Source organism: Schistocerca nitens, chromosome 2 (genome assembly GCF_023898315.1).
Source record: "Schistocerca nitens isolate TAMUIC-IGC-003100 chromosome 2, iqSchNite1.1, whole genome shotgun sequence".
NCBI lineage: Eukaryota > Metazoa > Arthropoda > Insecta > Orthoptera > Acrididae > Schistocerca > Schistocerca nitens.
Window position 1 is genome coordinate 691,950,297 of NC_064615.1, and position 26,403 is coordinate 691,976,699.

At 41.1% G+C, this 26,403-nt stretch overlaps 1 pseudogene; it reads right to left on the minus strand.

Moving 5' to 3' along the window:
* Window positions 1–7,685: 7,685 nt before the first annotated feature.
* On the minus strand, window positions 7,686–7,803 carry LOC126238415 (5S ribosomal RNA; annotated as a pseudogene).
* Window positions 7,804–26,403: the final 18,600 nt, after the last annotated feature.

Genomic DNA, 26,403 nt, shown 5'->3' on the forward strand with positions numbered 1-26,403 from the left:
ACAGTACTTCAGTGTTACTTCAGTTATCGTTACTTTCGTATGTCCCACACAACTAACATATAATTTTAGCTCTGGTGTGTCATTTTTTATGCCAATCTTATCACTAACACAAGCTCATAACTAGTGGTATTGCTTGTTTTACCACCGTAATTGATCGTTGTCGAGCCAAAGCAAAGAACAACAGACTGATAACTGTGTGAAACTTACATGACCGAGGGACCAGCTTTTCATAAAAAATGAGCAGTTTAACAATTCTTACCAGCCTTTCTTCACAGGTAGTTTGCCGTTATTCTTTTTTAGTAATATTTTAACACAAACGGTTCGAAACATGGTGTGACTCGTGTGTGTGTGTCACGTTCGCTCAATGTAATCCGAGACATCTTTCGTGTAAGTACCAATTAATAATTTTATACAGTAAAGTACACTGTCACCGAATTGTTCGAAGCGAATGCTCCAAATATCACGACCCTTTTATGAAACCTTTTAATTAATCCAAATGTCTGCATTCACAGACATGTTACTTTTCGTTAACTTTTGTCACATTCATTTCGTTCATTACCAACTGAAATCCAGACACTGTGGAGGCCTCTTCTTTTCAAAAATTCCAGACAGCTGAGACTGGCGTGAGAGCGTTTCCAAGTGGTATTGTTTCGGAGAAGACCACTAGTTTTGGCATGATTTTATAATCCTGAGATCTCTAAATATTTTTCGTTCCCGCTGATGAGAGCAAGCCAAATTGTTGTGAAACTTGTTCCTTTTCAGCCAGTTCCAAAGAAGTAGAGAGTAATAATGGACATTTCAATTGTGTAACCTTCCGAAATTTAATTTAATACTTTTCACTATTTACTCTAAAGGAAAGAACGGGATGTCCAAGATCCAATACACTGCTAGTGTTTTTCTTATCAGTCAAATATCTGGCGAGTTGATATTGGGCAGAGAGAACCACAGTGGGGAATATTTCGGAAGCTGTTTTCAGTTCCGGGATATATCTGGTCGGAACCGAGACTACACGTCAGGGAAAAAGGTGCAGACCTACAAGACTTAGTAAAACCGACTACTTGTTGGACATGAGTAGGGTAACCAATTGTTTTAATGTAATTTTTATTCTTTACTCCTAAGGGTAGACGGGACTGTTTCAGATCCAGTCCCCCTTAGACCCCATTCCTTTTAGGACAAGTGCAAGGGGAGTTCGTAAGTGAACATTGGTGTTTCCAGTTGGTAGTTTACTACCAACTACCTTGCTCCCAAAGGAAAGTACTTGAGCTTCTGCAGTGGGAGCTAGATTCAGGCTCACTGTGATTGTGCACAATATCTGCCAATAACAGTATGGTGGAGGCTATCTCAATTTGCATTACGAAGTTATGTAAATAAATTCTGTTTTCCGGAAACAATTCTTCGTTTGCGGGTAAAAATGGATTTGGCCAAGACTGCTATAAAATGACCTTCACATTGTTTACTATGGCAACATACTAAATTTTGAGGCTACTTGCCTCATCTTCGGATGCAGGTATTCACACTAAAAAATTTCAGTAATCTAGTGCATACATAAAACAATTGCATTACTTATTGATTATGCATTGCACTTTCCTTGAGGTATTCCGGTCTTTTCGCTTTCTTTGTCACAACAGCGTGTTTATGAAGTTGTTCTTATAATATATTCCAGGATAAATGTTCGTGTTGTGGTCCTCCGTCATCCCGCAGCTGTTTCTAGGCACACGCGATCGCAACCAAAACAATTCTCACGTTAACTACCACGTAGGCAACACACATGCATTAAAATTCACAGATGCGTTTAATACGGCATGATGGTTTCCGCATAGAATATTTAATACTCAAATATTTTTGCGGTTTCATTCAGTCACGCTTTATCCCCCCCCCCCCCCCCTCACGGTAAAGTGCAAAAATCATCTGCTCACTCCATACAGTCCGCTGTAAGCTCTTTTCTTTATAATGTCTGTTAGAGAATTACATTCATTGAGCGGTTTCCTAATTTTCGGCAGTCTAAGGTCGGAACATCTTTGATTAACATAAATTAGCAAGTTTTAAAATTTGCATTCACACATTCATAAAACAGTTATCCCACAAAAGAATTTTCCGGGAAACAAGGAAAAAAGCAGTTCTGCATCACTTCCTAGGAAAAGAAGTACTTGCGTTAACAGGAGAAACACTTTCAAGCGCAAAATACTAAATTACGTGCATTTATGACTATTAAACATTTACACGCTTTTGTTTTCGGTGTAAGGCCTTTCGAATGTAGTTCTCAGAATTCAATTGCTTCACTACAGTAGGACACTTTCTTACAAAACTTCATTATTTCTCATTAGAATGAAACGGGATTATTTTACTGTTTACGGCCATAATATTCATTTTCTCTTACGCCTTTTTTCTTACGACAATATATTTCCCAAACACTATTCACTTCTAATTTGCGCACGTAATGATGTAATTACTTTTTCTAACTTTGTTTCTGCCTTTGCCCGTCATTAGCAGCAAACTGGCACGAGAGAGACTTGTTTTTACCTGCGCTGAAAGCAACAGTAAAACGCATCCACTCTAGCTTGTGTTTGTCGTGAGTTTCTCGCCCAGTGCAAAGTCCCAAGCAACTGGAAAAAAGTACTTGTGACTACTGTATATAAGAAGGAGAAAAGAACGGGCCCCGCAAAATTACAATGTTCTTAACATCGGTTTGCTGCACAATTCTTGTACATATCTTGAGTTCGAATACAGTAAATTTCCTTGAGGCGGAAAATCTTCTGTTCACAAATCAGTGCGCATTTAGAAAGAATAGCTCATGCGAAAGTTGGCCTACCCCTTTCTCACATCGTATTCTATAAAAAACCGCGGGTGAAGGGAACAGGCAGATTGTACATTCGTGGATTTCCGGAAAGCGTTTGACACGGCGCACCGTTGTAGACTCATCGGAGACCCAGGGAAGTGTGCTAGGACCGCTGTTGTTTTCTGTATGCATGAATGATTTGACGGACAGTGTGAGAAGCAATGTACGGCTGTTTGCCGATAGCGCTGGGGTGTGCGGAAGGTGTCGGTGTACAATGACACTAAGGGGATACAAGATTACAAAATGACGATGAAATTTCTAGAGATGTGTGGCAGCTTGTTGTTCAGAAAAGGAAAAATAAAGGGCAAGTTAGTGGAGGTGGGTAGGAGCGTTGCTTGATACAATCACAGGCGTCGAAGCAGTTCAGATTTGTGGTAGATTTGTCACCGATAGGTTTGATCAGCACGTCAGTAATACGGAGATGGTTCGTGGACTCAAATGGAAATCTCTGGAGGGAAGACGATGAGCTTTTCACGGAACACTACTGAGAAAATTTTTAGAACCGGCATTTGAATCTGACCACACTAGAATTCTACAGGCTCCACCTTACATGTCTCACAAGGACCATGAAGATAACACCAGGGAAACAAGACTCGTACACAGGCATATAGACAGTCATTTCCCCTCGCTTCATTTGCCAGTGAAATACGAAAGGAAATGAGTAGTAAAAGTGGTTCAAATGGCTCTAAGCACTATGGGACTTAACATCCAAGGTCATCAGTCTCCTAGACTTAGAACTACTTAAACCTAACTAACCTATGGACATCACACACATCCATGCCCGAGGCAGGATTCGAACCTGCGACCGTAGCAGCAGCGTGGTTCAGGACTGAAGAGCCTCTCTCAGCTCGGCCACAGCGGCCGGCGAAATGACTAGTACAAGGTACTGTCCGCCATCAAGAATCTACCATTAGATAAACAAACTCTTGGGTGTAGGCGAATAATCAGCGACAATAAAGCATTTGCTTTAGCCTCGGAAAATTTTTCTCAGAGAGCAAGGGTTCTAAAGCAGTGATACATCGGAATACTATTAAGTATATAGACACCATAGAAATCTTAATTGACAATAAGAATGCTAATGCATCAGCTGTACCATATTTCACGTTCTAAAAAGACTTAAATTTAAGGTCATGATTCCAAAATCAGAATTATTATAAAAGAATCTCTAAAAGCGAACAAAGTAGAAATAAAAATAATAAACTTTCATTGGTATGATTTTTATTTTTATGTTGATCAATTTTAGAGATTCTTATGTAATAATTCTGATGTGAAGGCTTGACCTTCGAAATCCTTAAATTTAAATGTTTTTACACTGTGAAACGGTGGTTGAGCCGACATTTTAACATTGATTGTAACAAAATATAAAAAGACGTTACAAGCTTCGATAGACAAGAGCAGTAGCTGTAATCACAGTAGGATGCATGTTGCAGAATAAAACTTACTGAAGTTCTTTATTGATGATGGCCGGTGTACTTTATTCATATATGCTGGAGAGTTTTACTAATGTATGGTTCAATATAGTAGTGGCAGCACAGGAGATACAGACACTACAGAACAGACATAGTGAGTTACCAGCGGATGCATACGTAAGCATGCAGCACAGAGCGCCATCTTGTGACAGTGGTGTCATCAATACTTCACTGCTGGCCACAGCTTGCGTGAGGGAAGTCCTAATCAGACAGCTCACAAAGATGACTAAACCAGAAGTCTAAATCTCGATCTACGGCCCCACATCTAAAGATGCCCCAGAATGGGAGAACCTTGCATTCAGTTTGGTATCGCTTTCTTTCTGGCATGTCAGTGATATCTTTTGTTAGAAACAACCATAACTTTAGGCGTCGGTCTTTGCACTTCCTCTTGATGCTATCTTAGAGTGACATATCATTTTAACAATATGTGTTTCATATGTCAGTAAGTCTGGTCTGTGAGGTAATGAAAATTTACAGAATTTGCCTTTTAATTTCGTTTTCAGCATGATCATGTTGTTCTCCTCTCCCTCAGGTAAACTAAAGGCCGTTAAGGATGTGTATCATCCTGTTATGCGGCAATATTCATGTCTATATATTGTTGTCCTCCAAAACTTCGTGGTCTCCTGACCTTCATTGCTTACATATTATGCCCTCACAATCATATTCAGCACATCAAGACGCTTCATTCGAACCCAAACTCGATAAGATAAAGTCAATGTTGTATGAATTCATGTACACAATATGCAAATAACAAGTAAATCGCAAATGCGCACCGAGGTTGAAATACTCGAGGCTGGCGTACCCACACACATTCAAGACATGACGGTCACAAAAGCTTTTACGTCGGGAGAGGCGAACCGCACACCAGGAGGCCAGTCCCTTCAGAGGACAAGTCAACCTATCTACATCGGCTGGCGACCGCCTGTAGAGCAGACAGCGTTTGCCCGAGTGAAAGGGAGAATGACCCCGTGTTCGGCTTAAAAGCAGATTCCGCTACATTGTGTGGGAGCGCCCAGCCTATAGCACACAGTTTCAGAGGTTTTCACAGGGAGACAGCAAACGCCAAACGCCGATGCTACAGATTTCCGGAATGGTCGCCTTAAACGAAACGTCATTCTCCCATTTTAGAATAGCAATGCTGATTGGCAGACAGTATTCCTGATGCCTTGAGCTGAAGTAGTAATGGAAGAGACCAAAGCATATACCCTTTCACATTTGGCGTGGGGAGGGGCCATTCTGTTGTAGCTCTTGGAGCGAGAACACATAACGAGAGTGTGTGCGCTTGTACGTCTACTCAAAGAGTGAGGAACAAGTCTCTCCTCAGTACTTCACTGGGAGAGCACCTCTGTCGAGAGTGAATCGGAGTGCGACTATATATTGAGTCCTTGCAATTAAGCGTTGTTCACTGTGTTGGCCACCACACTGATTGTGCTGTGTGAATGGAGAAAGTTATAGTTAAACGCCTGCGAGCGAATTTTTGAGTGGCATCGCGGTGGACTGGTTATCAGACCGGTGTACCACGCCAATAGTTAGACAAGGGGCGAATAGGAATCCTTGACTTCATCAAGGCGTAGGGAGAGTTTGATTGGCGAAGGTCAATCCAGATAGAAAGAGAGTTATCTTATTTGTCAGCAGGTAGAGGCGCATACAGCAGTCAGCACAGCTTATGGTAATGTGCGCTACAGCTCTTGCGAGCCCCATATTTCCTCAACAACAGTACACTTCACTGCATTTCATACGCAACAGCCTCGACCGTACCTAGCAACATTCTAACAGATAATTATTCAAGGTGAGTAGGCGTGGCTCTCAGCCATTCTGCCAAGTAAACAACAATCTTAAGCTTTGTATAGAAATTTCATTAGCGAATCCTATCATTAAGAGGTAACTTCACATTCTGAAAAGAACCCAGAAATAGCTTGTTCAGTTCATAACTAAAAGTGCCATTGTCCGCAGCTCGTGGTCGTGTGGTAGTGTTCTCGCTTCCCACGCCCGGGTTCCCAGGTTCGATTCCCGGCAGGGTCAGGGATTTTCTCTGCCCCGTCATGACTAGGTGTTGTGTGTTGTCCTTAGGTTAGTTAGGTTTAAGTAGTTCTAAGTTCTAGGGGACTGATGACCATAGATGTTAAGTCCCATAGTGCTCAGAGCCATTTTTTTGTGAATTTTTGTGTCATTTCCTTACAGCGGATGACTCCAGAAGATATTTATTGCTGAAAGTTTTTCAGGCATTTCTCTTTAGAATGTTAGGAGCGTCTGTCTGACTTCTGTAGTAGTGTGGAGGTGGAAATTGCATCTTGCAGGAGCCACAGGGTAAAGGGTACATCTCAAATTAATCCGTTGCGCAGAATGACAGAACAGCACCCACACGTTCACCACAGAATACAAACACCTCACATGTCTTCAACACAGAATTGCAATTGTGCCATTGACAGCTTTCAATAATTATTGCAGAGGCCTGCTGGAAGACTGTTGCAGAGAAACAAATTATTGTTAACGGTGTATATAGTCCTCTCTTGTGTTTACCATATGGCTGACTGGTTCCTTCCAAAAAGTGCATAAGGTTAACAAAACTTTGATAAAAAAAGTGTGTTTTCTGCGGTATCAGTTTTATACTCATCAGATTCTTAAATAGTTGATTTTACAAATTCCTGAACTAGCAGCATACGTAGCCTGAAGGGTATGTTTTGGACAAAAACGATCCTCTTTTCCCGGAATGAGATATTACAAAGTATTACCTTGTGATGCCTATTGTTAAAATGTAGTGACGCGAGCCTACGTAAGGGCACCATGTGTGCGAAGAGTGGAGAATGCTGTAAGGAGCTGAAAAGAAAAAAATGTCTCCTTGTTGTAAACAATTTTTCTTACTATTCAGTTACAAGTCAGCCTCAGTAACAGTTATTATTATTGATGATACTAGCAAGAATAATATGAGCATCAATTAAAAATGGTGCGTGGCTTCTTCTGTCAACGAGCCGCGTAAACTGAAAATCTGATTTTATACGAATCTTTGCAGAAAGACTGTTCCAAATTCTTCGAGACAGTGATTGCAGATCCACTACCCTCGACAGTTCTTCGATACCATTGAAATATGGTGAACATATAGACTAGAGAACACGTATTATCCCATCATCATACTTGCAGAATTAATGTGTAAGCGGGGAATTGAAAATCATAAACTCCTCCCGAACAGGCTATGATGGCCCAACGGCACCGACCGGCCGCCGTGTCATCCTCAGCCCATAGGCGTCATTGGATGCAGATATGGAGGGGCATGTGGTCAGCACACCGCTCTCCCAGCCGTATGTCAGTTTACGAGACCGGAGCCGCTACTTCTCAATCAAGTAGCTCCTCAGCTGGCTCACAAGGGCTGAGTGCACCCCGCTTGCCAACAGCGCTCGGCAAACCTGATGGTCACCCATCCAAGTGCTAGCCCAGCCCGGCAGCGCTTAACTTCGGTGATCTGACGGGAACCGGTGCTACCACTGCGGCAAGGCTGTTGGTAATTTTAAATTAATTACTTCGTAGATCTCTCTAGTTACTTTCTACTTCAGGATGTCTGCAGTGACAATCGTTATGTTCAAGATACCTTGTTTTACGTCTTCTCCTACAATTTCACGTTCATATGTGTTCTGAATTCACTGAGTTCACAACCACATGCAATGCTCATGTTTGTACTGTGAATAAGTCATTTTAATCAAAGTAAGTACATATTAATTACCGGACCATGAAGCCCCTACTTAATTACCCTAACTCAAACATTTATGTATCAGAGTAAAAGGGAATGCTGTATCTAGGACCTCCCAACTAATATAATTGTAACAGTACAAGCCTAAAAGCGAATTAAGTTCATTTCTGACCACTGGGAATATCTCTTCTATCCACATACAAGAAAAGGTTGTGGAAGCAGGAACGGTAGGGGTCAGAAAAGGCGGTGGTCAGTGTCGGATGTTGTATCAAAGACAAGCGCGTTCGTAAACGGCTATTAAATAATGATTTTACTTCGAACCCCAATAAAAAGGATAAGAAATAAAATTCAAGCATTGTGTTCGGTAGCTGAATGCTCACAAATGGTTCAAATGGCTCTGAGCACTATTGGTCTTAACATCTGAGGTCATCAGTCCCCTAGAACTTAGAACTACTTAAATCTAACTAACCTAAGGACATCACACACATCCATGCCCGAGGCAGCATTCGAACCTGCGACCGTAGCGGAGGCGCGGTTCCTGACTGAAGCGCCTAGAACCGCTCGGCCACTGCTGCCGGCTGATCGCTCACATTACTCGAACGCTGAAGTGTTCATGAATCTATTTCGTCAGCTACATGAAATGAAGCTTCGCACATCCAATCCCATAAAGACAAAAAAAAGCGTAATACTTTTACAAATAAAAATTAAATTGTTACCAAGCTCGAAGCAGTACTTGAGATATCACTGCGGATCGCTGCAGACCAGATAGCACGGGCACATTATTACCAAACGCAGATCGTAACAACGTGTTCACAGGATACCACGGTGAATTGCAAGAATCACTAAATTCAGCGTCTTCCGATAATATGTAGGATAACCAGTACAAACAGTACAAGGATGGGTTTCACTACCTGAAAGAAAATCCCTTATTACCATCACAACGTGCAAATCATAGGAAATTACGAATTAAACACTTTAAGAGAATATGGCCGATGACCTTAAACCAAGGTACTTTGAAGCATTACATCGCACCAACACAGTGAACGCACATAGGTCATAAGACGGCGAAGTTTTGTAAACCGCAAATTGTGAAAATTATACGAAATCAAAATGCATCAAATGAAATCATGTCAAGTGCATAATGAGATGAACTCTGCCCAATGAATTATTCGTTTAACTGAAACTGAGTAACAAAATTACCATCGTAAAAACCGCGTTATGGTGACTGCACACGGCTGTCTGCAAGCAGTTTCGTTGGCAGCTTACATTAGAAAATGTCTGGGAAAAACATTTTCCATTCAAGCCGGCACCAGTGGCGGAATCCCACCTACGTTACGACATGTGACCCATTGCTTAACATGGATTTCCTACCGAAATATTTAGCGTTAACAATGCACCTTTTGTTTTCAAGACTGCATCGAGCTTCCCAAAGATAGGTCAACAGATTCTTAGACAAAAATATGTGCAACGTCAGTCGACTGCAGCAAGGCAGAGAGACAGAGAAATGTCTACAAGTACAGCGATTATCTTTAGCTATAAAGGAATTGTACGTAAAAATTGGACACTGACGGTGAATGTTTGCGGAAGGTACAACCACCTCTCCATACGACTGCGCAATCGATTGTAGAACCTCCTCCATGTTTCGTTCTTGCAAGAAAACAGTTTCAATTGTACTCTCTCCATACAAAGACATGTGATTGGAAATAGTGGAGACCTAGTCTCGTTATAATTATTCTTCGTGTGCTACCATTGGTCAGAAATCGGCGATCTGTGCTCATTTCACCAAGGAAACCATTATCCCTGTTGCAAGCACACCTAGGGCAACATCCCACCGTGTTCTCTGCGTCACTGGCAGTGGTCTTCTCATAAGAGAGAAACTATCTTTACCTTGTTGCCTCTAACAGGAACTTCAGTGTGTTTTTCGATATTGTGTAATAAACTTGAAATTTTCCCAACTTCATCTACATCACTGTCCTGCAATTTACAATTAATTGCTTGGCAAAGATTTCATCGAATCACCTTCAAGCTATTTCTCTACCGTTCCACTCTCAAACAGCGCTTGGGAAGAGCGAACACTTATGTCTTTCGGGTGCGAGTTCTAGTATCTCTTATTTTATTACAATGATCGTTTCTCACTATGTAAGTGCGAAAATATTTTCACCATCGGAAGAGGAAGTTAATCATGTCATGAGAAGATAGTGCCGCAATGGCAAGAGCCTTTGTCTTAATGACTGTCATTCCGAGCCACGTATTGTATCTGTGACGCTCTCGCCGCTATTTCGCCAGAACACAAAACGATTTGCTCTTCTTTGAACTTTTTCGATGTCCTTCATCAATTCCATTTGATTGTCATGTAAATGTCTCACCGTTTTGTTCAACGATGTACGGCACAAAGTACAACATATATCTCTAGTGGTAGATTATGTGAGGGAAAAAAATATACAAATATGTGTGAATTCCTAAGGAACCAAACTGCTGAGGTCGTCGGTTCCTACACTTACACACTACTTAAACTAACTTACGCTAAGAACAACACACAAACACACACATGCCCGAAGGAGGACTCGAACCTACGGCGGGAGGGGCCACGCAGTCCGTGACATGGCGCCTCGAATCGCATGACCACTCCGCGCAGCACTATGTGACGAACCTCTAACCTCCACTGCATTAACGCTATTACGGTTATGAAGTTGAGACCGAGGCTCGATCTTCACGTTGGGTCGAGAAAGGTTTTCAAAGACCGAAAAAAGCTCGTCAGATCAGGTCAGATGTCAAAGCCATGCTGATAGTTTTCTTTGACTTAGTTAGCATAAGTTCATCGTGAATTCGCACCAGACTGACAATGTTAATCTATGATACTACCGGGACGTGTTGCGATGCCTGCGAGAAAATGTGAGAAGGAAATGGCCTGGCCTCGTAGTTAGAATAGCCATGTCGCGGACTGCGAGGCCCCTCCCGCCAGAGGTTCGAGTCCTCCCTCGGGCATGTGTGTGTTTGTGTGTTGTTCCTAGCGTAAGTTAGTTAAAGTAGTGTGTGAGTCTAGGGACCGATGACCGCAGCAGTTTGGTCCGTTAGGAATTCACACACATTTGAACGTTTGAAATGGCCTGAGATGTGGTGAGACAATTCATGGCTCTTGCATAACGATAACGCACCCGCACATTCATTCCTATTGGTGCATGACTATTGCACAAAAAACGAAATCACTCTACTGACTCATCCTCCTTACTCCCCAGACCTGGCCCCTGCGGACCTTTTTTAATTCCAAAGTTGAAAACCTGGTTGAAAGAACGAAGATTTACAACGGTAGACGAGATAACAGCAATCCAGCAAGAATCGTACCAAGAAGCGATGTATTTGTTGTGGAGGAGAGGATTTCGAAGGAGACCACGCACAGTCAGTAAAAGGTAAGCGTAGAAAAATTTTGCAGACAAAGGCCCGGAATTTTTTGAACAGACCTCTATGACTAAAGAGGTGACCAAAAACAGACTAGGGAAACAGGGGTCGATTACGGAAGTAAAGGTGCCAGGGCGCTTGTTACCGCTGAGTCTCCTGCCGTACTAACAAAAGAGGAGTTAGAGGACAGCTAGCGGGAAAGGTCATTGCAGCCGCAACGTTAACCTTATTCGAGGTGGTGGGAAACCGCGGTTATTTACTGCGCCGTGGCGAGGAGGCCGGCGCGCCGTCAATACCCGCCGAATTTACGAGCGGCCGGAGCCAGAGCGGTGGCCGGCAGCCGGCAGCCGGCGGCGCCGGTCGATGGACAGAGCGCGCCGCGCGCCGCACCTGCGGTCTCCACCAGGCGGGGCCGCCCCACGGCGCTACTGGGGGCTGTCCCGTCGGCGCCCTCGCCTACGGTGGACTCACTCGCTTCTCGCTAACTGCCTCTTAACTTGCAAAAGGGCCAGTATCGAAGGCGCGACGTGATAGGTGCAGGCACAGAAGGCGCACAAAAACTGACACAAAAACAAAGTCGTGTGGTCGCAACTGCACTGCAGCCTAGCCTTCCCTAGAGCAACAACGGTACTACAGGGAAGCCTACATTCCAGGCGGTTTCAGACCACTAGCACTTCAAGCGATATACAATAGCAGTTACTAGTGAGCCAGTGTGCTGCAGAAATTCCAAGACACTGATGCCAGTATCTGGGCAATGCCTTCTTCGCTGGTGTCTCACTACGCAGCTGCTGGGTCAAGCGACGAGGCTTTAAAGCACTGTACGCTTACTGGCTCATGGTCGTGTCACCCCCTGTGAATGGAAGAGCTAGTGAGTCTTGTGGGACAGCACGTAGCTGTTCGCATGTGGAGTTCATGCGCGGGGTTGACGACAGTGCTATCTTGAAAAGAACTTTGGTGCCTGGTTTTATTGTAGATCTATGCCACCTGAGGACCACATTCCAATTTCAGTTCTTCATTCTTTTCTTTTCTTTCACTATCCATTCATCTGTTCACCATGTTCTTTTTTTCTTTCTGTCTTCCGATATGTCATACAACGTTCGTCGTTTAGGTTGTTGCCAGTAGCTATAGTGGTCGTCCTGGTAGCGGAAGCTAGCGCCAGCTGCATTCAGTGGCCTTACGCCTGTCTCATGTATCTACAAACCTTACTGGAGTATTAATCTATCTCTTAGTGAAAGCCGTGTCAGAGTCATTACAGAAGTTCCTTATATTAACCTCCACATACAGACCCTGCCTTGGAATCCTTCCATTTTTAATACTTTTTTTTCCCGAAAGGCTTCTTTGTTGATTATATCTTCTGTTTTTATATTCGTTCTTTCTAAATTGTTTTTTAATTCGTTGATCCAGCTTGTTATGGACTTCTTACCCCACAAATATTTGAAAACCCTATTAGTTAATTACTCTCCTGCAGTTGAACGGAATGTCCAAAAAACATGTCTTCTTTTTCTAATTACGTTTGAGATATTTTACATATTTTGGTATATTTCAGCACTAATTCGTAATTTGCAACCTTCTGCTCTGTTTTCTGGTCCTAATATTTTCCTTATAATTCGCCTTTCTAGTACTTCTAATTTTTCTAAATTATAGTTGAACACCAAGCATTGGCTTGCATATAGGCATTCTGGCTTCACTACTGTGTTGTAATGCCTTCTTTTTGTAATTTTGGATAGGCACTTTTTATTGTACAGTTGGTGATATCATATGCTCTCACCATTTTATGCAACCTTTCCTCTACTGCAGATTTTTTCAAAACATTACCTTGGATTATCGCCCCTACATATTTGAATTTTCTTACTGTGTCTATTTTGAAGCATCCTTAACGTTTTTTTCAAATTTTGTTTATTCTGCAGAAATTCTTAAGCCAGTTCTCCTGGATATTTCTTCCAGGAGATTTATTTGTGTTCTAAAAGATGCCACATTTTCGGAAAGTATAGCAAAACGATCTGCAGGTGCAAGACATTTCGATCTTTCTTCTTTCTCTTCCTAACAGGATAGGCGAGATGTTGAGTTTAATAAGTTTTTCATTCCAAATTGCTACGATTTTCTCTAACATACTAATAAAAATAATTTTGGATAGGCCGTTACCTTGTCGTACACCTGTTTTTATTTTGAAAGGCTGTATGTGTATGTGTGTTTCACAGGTTAGGTTTACCAGTGTAGACTTTACGCCAAGTTCTCGAATTATTTTATCTATAGTTTCTCTGTCAAAAGAGTCAAAAGCCTTTCTGAAATCCACAAAAGTAACTACAATATCCTTTGAATTAAGTGATCTGTGTTATTTTATTTTATTTGCACAACCAGTTTCGGCCCCATATGCACCTCAAGTATATACACTCAAACGTGTCGATATTTGCATACTGGAGTCACCTGTTTCTAGATGTCGTGAATTCGTATTTCAAGTGCGTCCTTTGGAGACTCGACAACAACTGTTGCGCGCTTGTATGAAAGCACTGAGCTTTCTGGGGTAGGTAGTTCTCTATCGAGATTACGAGCTGTGCATGCCGTAATGAATGTGCCGTCTGCTTTATTTAAAGATCAACAGGATCAACAAGTACGGTTGTATTATATGGTGATTTGGCTGGGTTTCGCATTACTGCTTGTGAATTTCCATCATTAAAAAATGGGAGAACGCAAAGAAATAAATCGTGCGCTTACAGTTTGATATGCAAAGACTCGCCAGATTATGGCAACCGATTAATCTTATTTAATGACCGGACAGTGTTTGAGAGCATTGTGTGGTCAGATGATTCGTCAATTATCCAGTATTTTGTTGCGGCTGAGTGCCATTAAGTTTTATGTACACATGTTGATGGTGATTGTTGCAGTATTTTTAAAATTACATACGACCAGGAAACTTTATTTTTGCTAAATGTATTTTGAAAACAAATATTTTTAAGGCTCTGTTCTTGGTTAAGATTAGTGATCTGTATTACTTAGAGAGAGAGAGAGAGAGAGAGAGAGAGATTTTGGTTAACCTGTGATTCCAGTCATTCAAGATGCCTCTAAAATCATACTGTAGGGAATGTTCTTTAAATATTATAATCTTGATATTTTTGCCAAGTATTGGTAAAGCCACGTTTTTTAAGTCATATTGAAGAGCAGAATTTTATTCAATGGGATCCCTCATTCCAGATCTATTTCGGCACTGTTACTTGGCATTCATATAATTTTAAGACATGTGTTATAACTGTGTTTGGCATGAAGAAAGTAAGGGAAGAGGATAGTGAAATTTTCTAAGACCAAACAAAATGACATTGCTCAAACATATGGAAGTATTAACGTGAGGCAGCCGCTAAGGATAAGCATTTCGATACGGTTAGTCAGTCTCGAGAAGGGCAGCATCAATATTTCTATGTGTGAGTGCATATGAGCTGAGGAGAAAAAGTTCAGACAAGTGCAGACCAACATGTCTCCGTTACTCTTGAAATGTTGTGTAAGAAGTGCCAAGGAGGGAGCAGCAAGCCCTATCAGAGGGCTGACGTTAGCAGTTAAGTCACTGAAACAAATTGTTTAAGCAGATGTAGGACAAGGGAAGGTCACTGACAACTGGTAAAGATGAGAACTGATTCAGCCATGATGAATGACGTCAAAAATCAGAGACTCTCCCCTACGCCATATATACTCCACCTTGCAAGGCTAGAGTCAGTAGGATCGATGACATTCATGTTCTTCGCACTCAGTTCCCTGATTATTGCATTGTAATATCTTGCGTATGAGTTGTTCCAGTACTGATCATACTCCTACTGATTCATGAGATGACCATTCATCCGTGGCCACAGATAACAGAAGCCAGCCTCCAGTACCAGCCGCCAGTGACGAAGTAGTCCAGTGGCCTACCAATACTGTTCCAGGCTGGGGCCCCAACTTCTCTAAACTCTGGCACTACTTCGGCTGGCTAGGATCATATCAGTATGACCTGAGGGCATCCGACATCGCGGCCGATCTGACGGGACAACACGGGCAGCGACCCGGGAGGGACAGATATTACTCCCAGAATAGCATGCTTACACGCACAGGCCGTGGTCGTCGCCAATTCCGAATACAGCTTCTGATAGGGTGTTCCTTTCACTCCACAGGCGGATATGCGCTTACTAGACGTCACAGGCCTGAGCACAGGGCTGATGTGGTGAGATACGGCAGACTACGCTAGCCACGGTTCAACAGATTCCTGCTTGCTAAACCACCAGCTGCCGGCGAAGATACGACGACGAAAAATACTCAGAGGACTAAATGAAGTAATATTTAAACATGTTCTTTCAGTTTGGTGACGCCACATTGGCTTTCCTCCTTACAAACTATAGCGGTTTCCAGCAATCAATCTGCCTTAGGAGGGAACTTTGGAAGACTGGACCCGATGATTATTTTTGAGGCTGTTGTCTAATTTAATGTATAACCACGCATTGTTTCAAATTTTTAAGGTGGTCATATTTATTATTTGATAAAGTAAAATTATGTAAAAAAAGTATTTGTTTATTTCTCATTATGTGCGGTTGGTACCTTCCACTACCGAACTGGGTGTTGTATCTCGTGGTAATTTTAAGGTAGCTCACCCAGCATAACGGAAACTATGTTGCACGCCAGATGTCACATGGAACAAAAATATGGTTCAAATGGCTCTGAGCACTATGGGACTCAACTGCTGTGGTCATAAGTCCCCTAGAACTTAGAACTACTTAAACCTAACTAACCTAAGGACAGCACACAACACCCAGCCATCACGAGGCAGAGAAAATCCCTGACCCCGCCGGGAATCGAACCCTGGAACCCGGGCGTGGGAAGCGAGAACGCTGCCGAGATGCGGGCTCACATGGAACAAGTAGTATGCAATCTCATATCGCTGTACAAACCAGGTTATAAGTTGCGTTCCGTAGCTCAACGGACAGTTACAGTTCTATCGAGCTCGGTAGTTCCGTCGCAACTCACCTGCCGAGGCGCATTGATGTGCTCGCCGAAAGAACGTAGTCGCAGTGCCAACCCAACAGGATTTGAGCACTCCCTTACCCGTTTTAAGCTTCTACGGTGGAGAGAGGACTTTTTCTAGCTCTAAAATATCCCTCTCCACGTGGCCCCAACACGAAGACCAACCGTGTGGGCTTCACGTAGAAATTGACCGCAAACGGCTTTTCCTATAGGTAACCGTTATATTTGGAATTTTAATAAAAGATGTTCGTGATCATCATAAAATGAATAAAGTCTTCTCGGTTTTCAAGCCGCTTCAATTCGAATAAAATTCTAGAGCTTTCGATGGCTAGCTCCGCCGTCTTCGTCAGGACTAAAGCTGCTGGCAGTCAGTACTTTTACTCCTGACGACGATGGAGGAGCTAACTTTCGAAAGTTTGAGAATTTTATTCGAACTGACGCGGTTTCAAAAGAGAGAAGATTTTATTCAGAAATGCCGCCGTGAAAGACTCCGAGAACACATCATCACAAAATCTTTCTCCACGATAGACTAGTAGTTTCCTATGTTCGCAGAAAATAGATTGACGTTTACAGATAACAATGGGGTAGGTACAAAACTATAGAAGTAAGCAGATTTTGTGTCGATCAGCACTTTGAAGTTTGTGCATGTAAACTTCAGCTAGGTAATGTAGTGTTGATATTAGCAACAGTGTACTATGGATACTGGGTTGAACAGCCTTACACTTTTACTTAATGGTTTCTGAACTGAACACCCTGCTAGGTTTTGTAAGCTAACCAATTGTGCATCATGGTCTGATAATCCATTTATCACAAGGTTCCCTATTTATCCCTATCATTTATCATTTATCCCTATTAGGATATTCAGAGCTATTCACTAAAAAGATTGACTACCTACTATACTGTCTGTCAGACATCAAGAAGAAGTTATTAATCTGTCGTGAGTTCAATGTAAACTTTCTAAGCCCTTCTGATAGTAAAAGTGAACTAGAAGTGCTATTAACGACGTATAACTTAGAATCAGTGATCAACTTTCCTAAACATATAGCACAAGACAGTAGCACTCTAATAAATAGTGTATTTTTACAGCAAGAGGATGTAAAAGTAACACATATTTTCCTTGTGATAAGTGGATTATCAGACCATGATGCACAATTGGTTAGCTTACAAAACCTAGCAGGGTGTACAGTTCAGAAACCATTAAGTAAAAGTGTAAGGCTGCTCAACCCAGTATCCATAGAACACTTCAGAGAAAGTTTAAGAAATGTTAATTTGGGAGATGTATGTAATGAGCGAAATGCTAATGCCAAATGCAACACATTTCTTGATATATTTATATTCCTTTTTGAACATTGTTGCCCCAAAAAATTACTGAATATAACACCAAACATTTTTCAAAGAAACCTTAGATTACTACACCTATGAAAGTGTCTTCAGAAAGAAAGAGAAAACTATATGAGACAACAAGAATTAGTAAAGACCGAGAAGTAATTTTACGCTATAAAAATTATTGTAACACACTGAGAAACGTTGTCAGAAAATTAAAAAATATGTATATTAAAGATGAAATTAACGATTTGGGAAATAAAATCAACTAAATATGGGATGTTGTTAGAAGAGAAACAGGAAAAGTAACCACTGGGGTATGTAGTATTACAATTAAAGAGAATGAGACCAATTTAACCAACAGTACACAAGTAGCCAATGTATTTAACAGCCATTTCTTAAGTGTAGGTGAAAAAATTCGCGAGAATAGTTGAAAAGCAAAAGCCACGCAGTACATGGAAAAATCAGTTTTCAGAAATCCTTGACAGATTATTTTTCATCTAACAGCCTCTTGTGAAATAAGGAAAATCATTATATCTTTGAAAAATAAATGTTCTTTTGGAGTAGATGACACCTCTAGCAAGATATTAAAACAATGTGGAGCAGTTACAACTGATGTTCTGAGTCACATCTGTAATGCATCACTAACTCAAGGTATTTTCCGAGACAGGTGAAAATATACCACTGTCAAACCTCTCTATAAAAAAGGGGACACCACAGACGTCAGATGTTACCAGCCAGAATCCTTGCTTACAGCATTCTCAAAAATTGTCGAGAAAGTAAAGTACTCAAGAGTGGTTAGTCATTTAAAAAGTAATGAGATACTTAGTAAATCACAGTTTGGATTTCAAAAATGCTGTTCTACTGAAACAGCAATATACAATTTCACTGTGCACCTAATAAATAGTAAAATGTCACCAACAGGAATTTTCTGTGATTTATCCAAAGCATTTGATTGTGTGAAACATGACATTATGTTACAGAAATTACAATTCTACGGTGTAAATGGAACAGTATATGATTGGTTTAAGTCATAGTCACAGAACACGAAGCAATAAGTTTCTTATATTGTTTAAGTGGTTTAAGAAAGTTTTCCACTTCATCTAACTGGGGTGAAATAACATTAGGTGTTCCACAGGGTTTGATCATGGGTCCTCTTCTGTTCTTGATACATGTGAATGACCTCCCTTCTTATCTGAAATAAATAACTAAACTGACACTGTTTGCCGATGATACAAGCATCATTATTAATCCAATAAAAGTAACTCAAATAGAAAACGATAAAAATAATGTCTTTGCAAAAGCTATTGATTGAATTTTTGCGAATAGGCTTGCTCCAAACTTGAAAAACAAAAGCATTACATCGAATTTTCCACTGCAATGAGTACAGTTCCTTCGCCCGTCTCAGTGGCCGAGCGGTTCTAGGCACTACAGTCTGGAACCGCGAGACCGCTACGGTCGCAGGTTCGAATCCTGCCTCGGGCATGGATGTGTGTGATGCTCTTAGGTTAGTTAGGTTTAAGTAGTTCTAAGTTCTAGGGGACTGATGACCTCAGAAGTTAAGTCCCATAGTGCTCAGAGCCATTTGAGTACAGTTCCTTCAATAAATATAACACTTTAACAGAAGTCAGTAGCCAGGGTAGAGTGGACTACGTTTTTGGGTGTACATATAAATATGTTAATCGGAAAATTCAAATTTTTGATCTCCTAAATCGTCTAGTCAGCAACGTTTTCAATCAGAATATTTTCTAATTTTGAGGATATAGAAATTAGCAAGTTAACACACTTTACAAGTTTTCACTCTCTGATATCATACGGAATAATATTTTGGGGTAACTCAACACGTAGGAAAATAGTATTCACTGCTCAAAAGAAAGTGGTTAGAATAATGTTTGGGGCTCATAGTCGCACATCTTGTAGGCATCTGTTTAAAAGGTTAGGAATTCTTACAACATCCTCACTGTACGTTTACTCAGTAATGAAATTTGTATTCAACAACATGGGCCAGTTTAAGAACAACAGTGACATTCATGATTGTAATACCAGATGAAAGAAAGACTACACTATCTTCTAGTTAACCTATCTTTGGCACAGAAAGGGGTAAAATATGGTGCTGTAAGACTTTTTGATAAATTACGAGATGAAATAAAATGTCTGACAGAATGCAGTAGTAGTTTCGAAAACAAATTGATATTATATGTCCCTGACTACTCCTTCTGTATCATGAATTCTTGAATACGAATAAATAAGTCTGTATGTATAATATATACATTTTGTGCCATTTAATGGAATGTGGTAGGTAATAGAAATTTTAAGCTTTAAAAAGGAACTTTATTCATGTGTGCATTTCTTATGCACTTGACACGCTCCACATCTTAACAGTTACTGGGAGATTCATGAATGGAACAAGTAACTAACTAACTGACTTACTAACTATAATTTATACCTAGGGTGACTGAAACTGGCACAAGCTAAAGCATCGAAAATCTTGATGTCCTTTGCTAATCACGTTGCTAAACTTTAACGTTGTTGCTAATTTTTGTGTAAAATAGCGCTCACCAATCAGTTTCGATGAGCTCCAGTTTTATTAACCCTGCTTAACAATATTAAAATTGGTAGGCATGCGTAGAAAAGTAATTATTGAAACTCAGTTGATCTGCAGCGATGATGACTGTGGAGGGATGGAGGGAGGGTTTGAAGGAGGTTTATTTATACCTGCAAACACGGCCATGGTATCCACTGTGGATGTAAAAAAATGTGAAAACAGCTCGAGTAATGCATGCTTGAACATAAGTGCAATAGATATAATGATGATACAGAGAGAAAGAAAGTTGTGATGTAATTCAAAATTCAAACTGAGACTGAATAATAAATGTCATTCGTTTTAAATATCAATATAATTGCTGACCGTCCAGCGACGAATATGTTGACTATAATATAAAAATAGATGCTAGCGAAGCCTGTAGGTTGCACTGTTGTACTTGACAGCGAATGGTCCCTGTGCAATGTCATCAATACGTTCTAAGTGTCAGTCGTGGTGAGAACAGTGTTTTGTATGGTTGTGAGTGCGCTATGTCGCAGCGTAGTGACTTCGAAAATGGGCAAGTTGTTGGTGCTCGTATGAGGGTGCTTCCGTGAGATAGGCGAAGCGTTCTATATTTCAAGAGGCACCATATCGAAGATTTATACCGCATGCAGGGAAAGTGGGAAAACTTCATCCACTAAGTCACAACGCTGATGAAACTGTGTCTCGAGTGACCGTGACGGACGCCCATTGAAGAAGATTGTGACGAAAAAAAAGAGGATGAAATCTGCAGAAGTCGCTGTAGAATTGAATATTGCGCTGGGGAGCCCTGTCAGCAACAAAACAATACAAAGGGAGCGCTATAAGCCCGTAATTGCAAGACGGGCTGGAACTCCAAAACCACTCATCAGTGTTGGCAAATGCCGTAACTGGAAAACGTGGTGCCGAAGCCATAAAACGTTAACTATGGGAGGGTAACTGGTAACATCGAAGTTGACCGCCCTTACATCCCAAAAAACAACAACAACGTGGACTATCAGCAGTGGAAGAATGTTATTTGGTCGGATGAGTCCTGTTTCACTCTGTTGGCAACCTCTGGCAGAGCTTGCGTCGAAAGAGAGAAACATGACGGGAGTTCGGTGATTTCGGTGATGATTTGCTCAGATATATCGTGGAGCTCCATCGGCCCCATTGTTACTCTACACGCTGCCGAGGATTATGTGATCATTTCGGATGATCAGGTCCATTCCACCGTACAACGTTTGTTCCCCAGTGGTGACGTTGGGTTACTAGACGACAGCGCCCCTGTACATCCAGCTTGCATCGTCCAGTACTGGTTTTGGGAGCACGAAGATCAGTTGTCGCATCTGATCTGCCCACCGCAGTCACGAGATCTCAACATTATTGAACCTCTGCGGTCCTCTTTGTAGAGAGGTGTGTGTGATCACTGCCCACGTTCATCAACACTACCTGAACTTGCCACTATTTTGCAGAAAGAATGGTTTATGATCCCTCCGAAAACCATGCGGTGTCTATACTTAGCCATTCCGAGACGACTGGAAGCTGTTTTGATGGCCAACACTTGGCATGAAAAATGTGTTGTTTCTATGGTATTTTTGTCCACTCTCTGTATATTTAGTATGCAAGCCACCTTTCGGTGTATGGTGGAAGGTAGTAGTCTTGGTACCTCCGAGTCTGTTCTGTGGCAAATGCGCATCTTGTACTATTTATGTGTTCTGATGCAAATTTATTCAATAAGTTCCCATTTAACATAAAACTAAGATATTAGAATTCGTCACCAGTTCAAAAGAACATTGAAACATGCATCATGAGCAGCACATGTCACCAGTTAACTGAGTACTCGGAATGAAGGATTGAAAAGTTGCGAGTAGTAAGTAGTAGTTGCGATTAACAAGTAGTAAGTAATTAGTGCTCATCGTAAGGCAGTATTACAAATATTAATTAACGGCAAAAGCTGTTCATTATTTAATATGTACATAGTTATTATCTTTGAAAACCAACACTAAATCAAGTAAATATTAAATTACGAATAAGATAAAAACGGATGCAAAGTAGTGTGTAGCTAAGGAGCCATCAGCTTTCTCCGAAACAGCAGTTTTCTTTGTATTTTACTAAATCAAAAATTACTGGTTTAAGCATGTATAGCATTAAGCAGTATAATAACGTGATTTTCTTTACACAGCGAATGAATATCTGTATGCATGAATGAAAGGCTGTTAATGGGTTGGCACCGGGTTGGGTGTCGTGTCATCAATAAGAAGAATTTTTGAGTTCGTATTGTGTTAGCGATGCTCCTGAAAATTATGTATTATAAAATAATGGCACCTGATTTAAAAGGTAACACGTAAGGTTACTCTCATCGTCGTCCTAATTGTTAAATTAATAATCCAAGTTTCTAGTCTATAAACAAGCTGAAAGGATAGCTTGGCATTAGAATATGCCTGAAATAGCAATCCATCAATCCATGCGCGTCTTCGCACTAGACATTTAAAACAAATCAGAAACCTAGTCCACAGATTGCTTCTTTAAAATAGCATTTTAATACAAAATGCCGAAATATTTTTGCACACCGCGGAAAACCGCTTCCACCTCTAACAATAGCAGAATAACTTGGCAGTATAATGCACATCAGCCTTCTGAAATTCTTCCAGACGTTCAGCCAGAGCCAACTGTAAATCTATATATATTTTAAGACTTTCATCCCTACTTGTTTATATTCGCATATTACTCTACAGTAACACGGATGTTCATGCATATGAATTAATGCTCACAACAAACTAAAAATTATTTCTTTAGTTTTGTTTAACTATAAACGTTATTGCATCACTCAAACGATTTTCCTGTCCCCAAGAATTTCCCATTTTTCAGTTGCAGTTTCCTCCTTAATTAGTACGGTTTCGCCAGCCGGTGTGGCCACGCGGTTAAAGGCGCTTCAGTCTGGAACCGCGCGACCGCTACGGTCGCAGGTTCGAATCCTGCCTCGGGCATGGATGTGTGTCATGTCCTTAGGTTAGTTAGGGTTAAGTAGTTCTAAGTTGTAGGGGACTGTTGACCTTAGATGTTAAGTCCCATAGTGCTCAGAGCCATTTGAGTACGGTTTCTTTCTCTGTCCTGTCCCGTGATATCGTTATCAATGTGCCAAATGCTGCAACACACATGCGATATCTATGTTTCTCTTTTGTTATTGTTTTTAGACGGTCATCCATACACACTACAAAAATGAACGCGTGTATTATGTACGCGCATGGTAGTTGGTACACATGTCCCTTACTGTCAGGCAACAATCACTGTAGGATTAAGGACCACATGTCTATCATAGTTCAGGAAATGTCACATCACAAACGGTACCAACACAAAAACATCATTGTACGACTTCAGGAGATGTGACGTCATAAACACAGATACGTGAAAAAATGCCGCAACATGCAGGAGGTTTTAATACATTTATTCTTTACTGGTAAAAAAACGGAAATCCCTGCCACCTGGCAGCGCTTTTCAGAGTTTTCAACTGCGAAGTGCCAGCGGCTGTAGGCGAAAATAATGGCTGTCTATAGAGCTACGAAATGGCACTGACATAAAGACGAGTTATACACGTGCGAAGCAGCTGTACTTATATAGTTGTTTATTCTGCAAATTTCTTTATACGACTGTTTCATAATTTAGAATGTGTTTACACGAACGCATGGAAATGATTTTTTTCGATATTATACTACAAATACAGTTCATTTTTTCGTTTCCGTTTCTTACAGGAATAGGGTGATATGAATACCCGGGCTATGCTGAATTTGTCAGCCAGTAGTTAACAAAACAGCAGCAAATGGTTCATCGTTCGACATGTGGGCTCCTAGATATCGCGTTTGCAAAGTAACTGTTGATGGTGTGACAGGTGGCTATTGTATATTGACTGATACTACAATATTGTTAATAAATATTGAACGTATGAAGACCCCTTCTGTACTGGCGGTCGGAAGGGATGTGTCACATATTTCGGACAAAGTCTGTTGTCCGCATATCCGTGTGAAATCGTTTATGGAGCAATCGTTTCATCAGCTACTCTAGGATTGGACGATACCTTTTGTAATACTCTACCACCAAAAACCTCCATGGATCAGGCACAAACATTTCTGTTGGCATCACCAACATCTGCGAGGTTACTGTATAAATGACTACATTTCTCGCAGTTGATTTATAGAAATCAATACACATAAACTCTTTAAACTGTGTAGATTTGGTTGTCGTTTGTTTTTTTTATAGAAATCAATACACATAAACTCTTTAAACTGTGTAGATTTGGTTGTCGTTTGTTTATTCATGTGATTCAAAGATCCTGCTGTGACCATGTGTGGAACGGTCGTACAAATTGGTGGTATACGGGCCCTTACGAAATCGTCTAAAACGTTGCTTTAGCTCCTCCGCTCTTGCTCTTCAGGAATAACTCTGCGGTGTGTTCCTCATCGGCAATCAACGTTAGTTTTTCAGTTATTGTGGGTTGTCGCAAGTTTGTTTGTGCAATTGAAAGATCGTGCTGTGACCATGAGTGGAACGGTAGTACAAATTGATGGTGTATTGGCCCTTAAGAAAGCGATCAAAACGTCGCTTCCGCTCCTCTGCGCTTACACTCCACGAACAACTCTGCGGTGTATACCGTCACTTACCCCATACCCTGCTCTATTTACGAATCGTTAAAAGTGATTTTAAAGCGATGTGTGGTGGACGACACCCACGATATTACTATAACTTACCCCATACCCTGTATATTGAGCAAGCAGTAATAGAAAAAAAAAGAAAAATTCGGAGTAGGTATTAAAATCCATGAAGAAGAAATAAAAACTTTGAGGTTCGCCGATGACATTGTAATTCTGTCAGAGACAGCAAAGGACTTAGAAGAGCAGTTGAACGGAATGGACAGTGTCTTGAAAGGAGGATATAAGATGAACATCAACAAAAGCAAAACGAGGATCATGGAATTTAGTCGAATTAAGATGGGTGATGCTGAGGGAATTAGCTTAGGAAATGAGACACTTAAAGTAGTAAAAGAGTTTTGCTATTTGGGGAGCAAAATAACTGATGATGGTCGATGTAGAGAGGATATAAAATGTAGACTGGCAATGGCAAGGAAAGCGTTTCTGAAGAAGAAAAATTTGTTAACATCGAGTATAGATTTAAGTGTCAGGAAGTCGTTTCTGAAAGTATTTGTATGGAGTGTAGCCATGCACGGAAGTGAAACATGGACGATAACTAGTTTGGACAAGAAGAGAATAGAAGCTTTCGAAATGTGGTGCTACAGAAGAATGCTGAAGATTAGATGGATAGATCACATAACTAATGAGGAGGTACTGAATAGAATTGGGGAGAAGAGGAGTTTGTGGCACAACTTGACTAGAAGAAGGGATCGCTTGGTAGGACATGTTCTGAGGCATCAAGGGATCACCAATTTAGTACTGGAGGGCAGAGTGGAGGGTAAAAATCGTAGAGGGAGACCAAGAGATGAATACACTAAGCAGATTCAGAAGGATGTAGGCTGCAGTAGGTACTGGGAGATGAAGAAGCTTGCACAGGATAGAGTAGCATGGAGAGCTGCATCAAACCAGTCTCAGGACTGAAGACCACAACAACAACAACCCCATACCCTGTTCTACTTACGAATCGTTAAAAAGTGATTTTCTAGTCCTCTGCACCTGCACTCTACGAAATATTCTGCGGTTTGTGGTGAAGGATATCTACCATATTATTATCACTTACTCCATACCCTCTTCTATTCACGTATCATTTGTGGGCAGAACGACCGTTGACAAGTCTCAGTCTGAGCAATAATTCCTCTGATTTTCTTGTGGACATACGCGAGGTGAGTGTGAGAGGAAGAACTACGTTGCCCGAATCTTCATGGAACCTAAGCTGTCAAAATTTCAATAAAGAAACTTCTACTTGATGTGCAACACGGCTATTGTAGCGCCTGCCACTGCAGTTCGTTGAGCGCTTTCGTTGTGCGCTTAAGAAATGATCCCGTAACGAAAGGTGCCATTCTTCGTTGGATCTTTCTCTCTCTCTCTCTCTCTCTCTTGTTAATCCAACTTGGCAAGAGTCCAAAACTGATGATGAATGCTCAAGAATGTCAAAAAGTGCACAAACGGGCGTCTTAGTGGTGTTCTGTCCCTGCTACTACGGTAGTAAACGT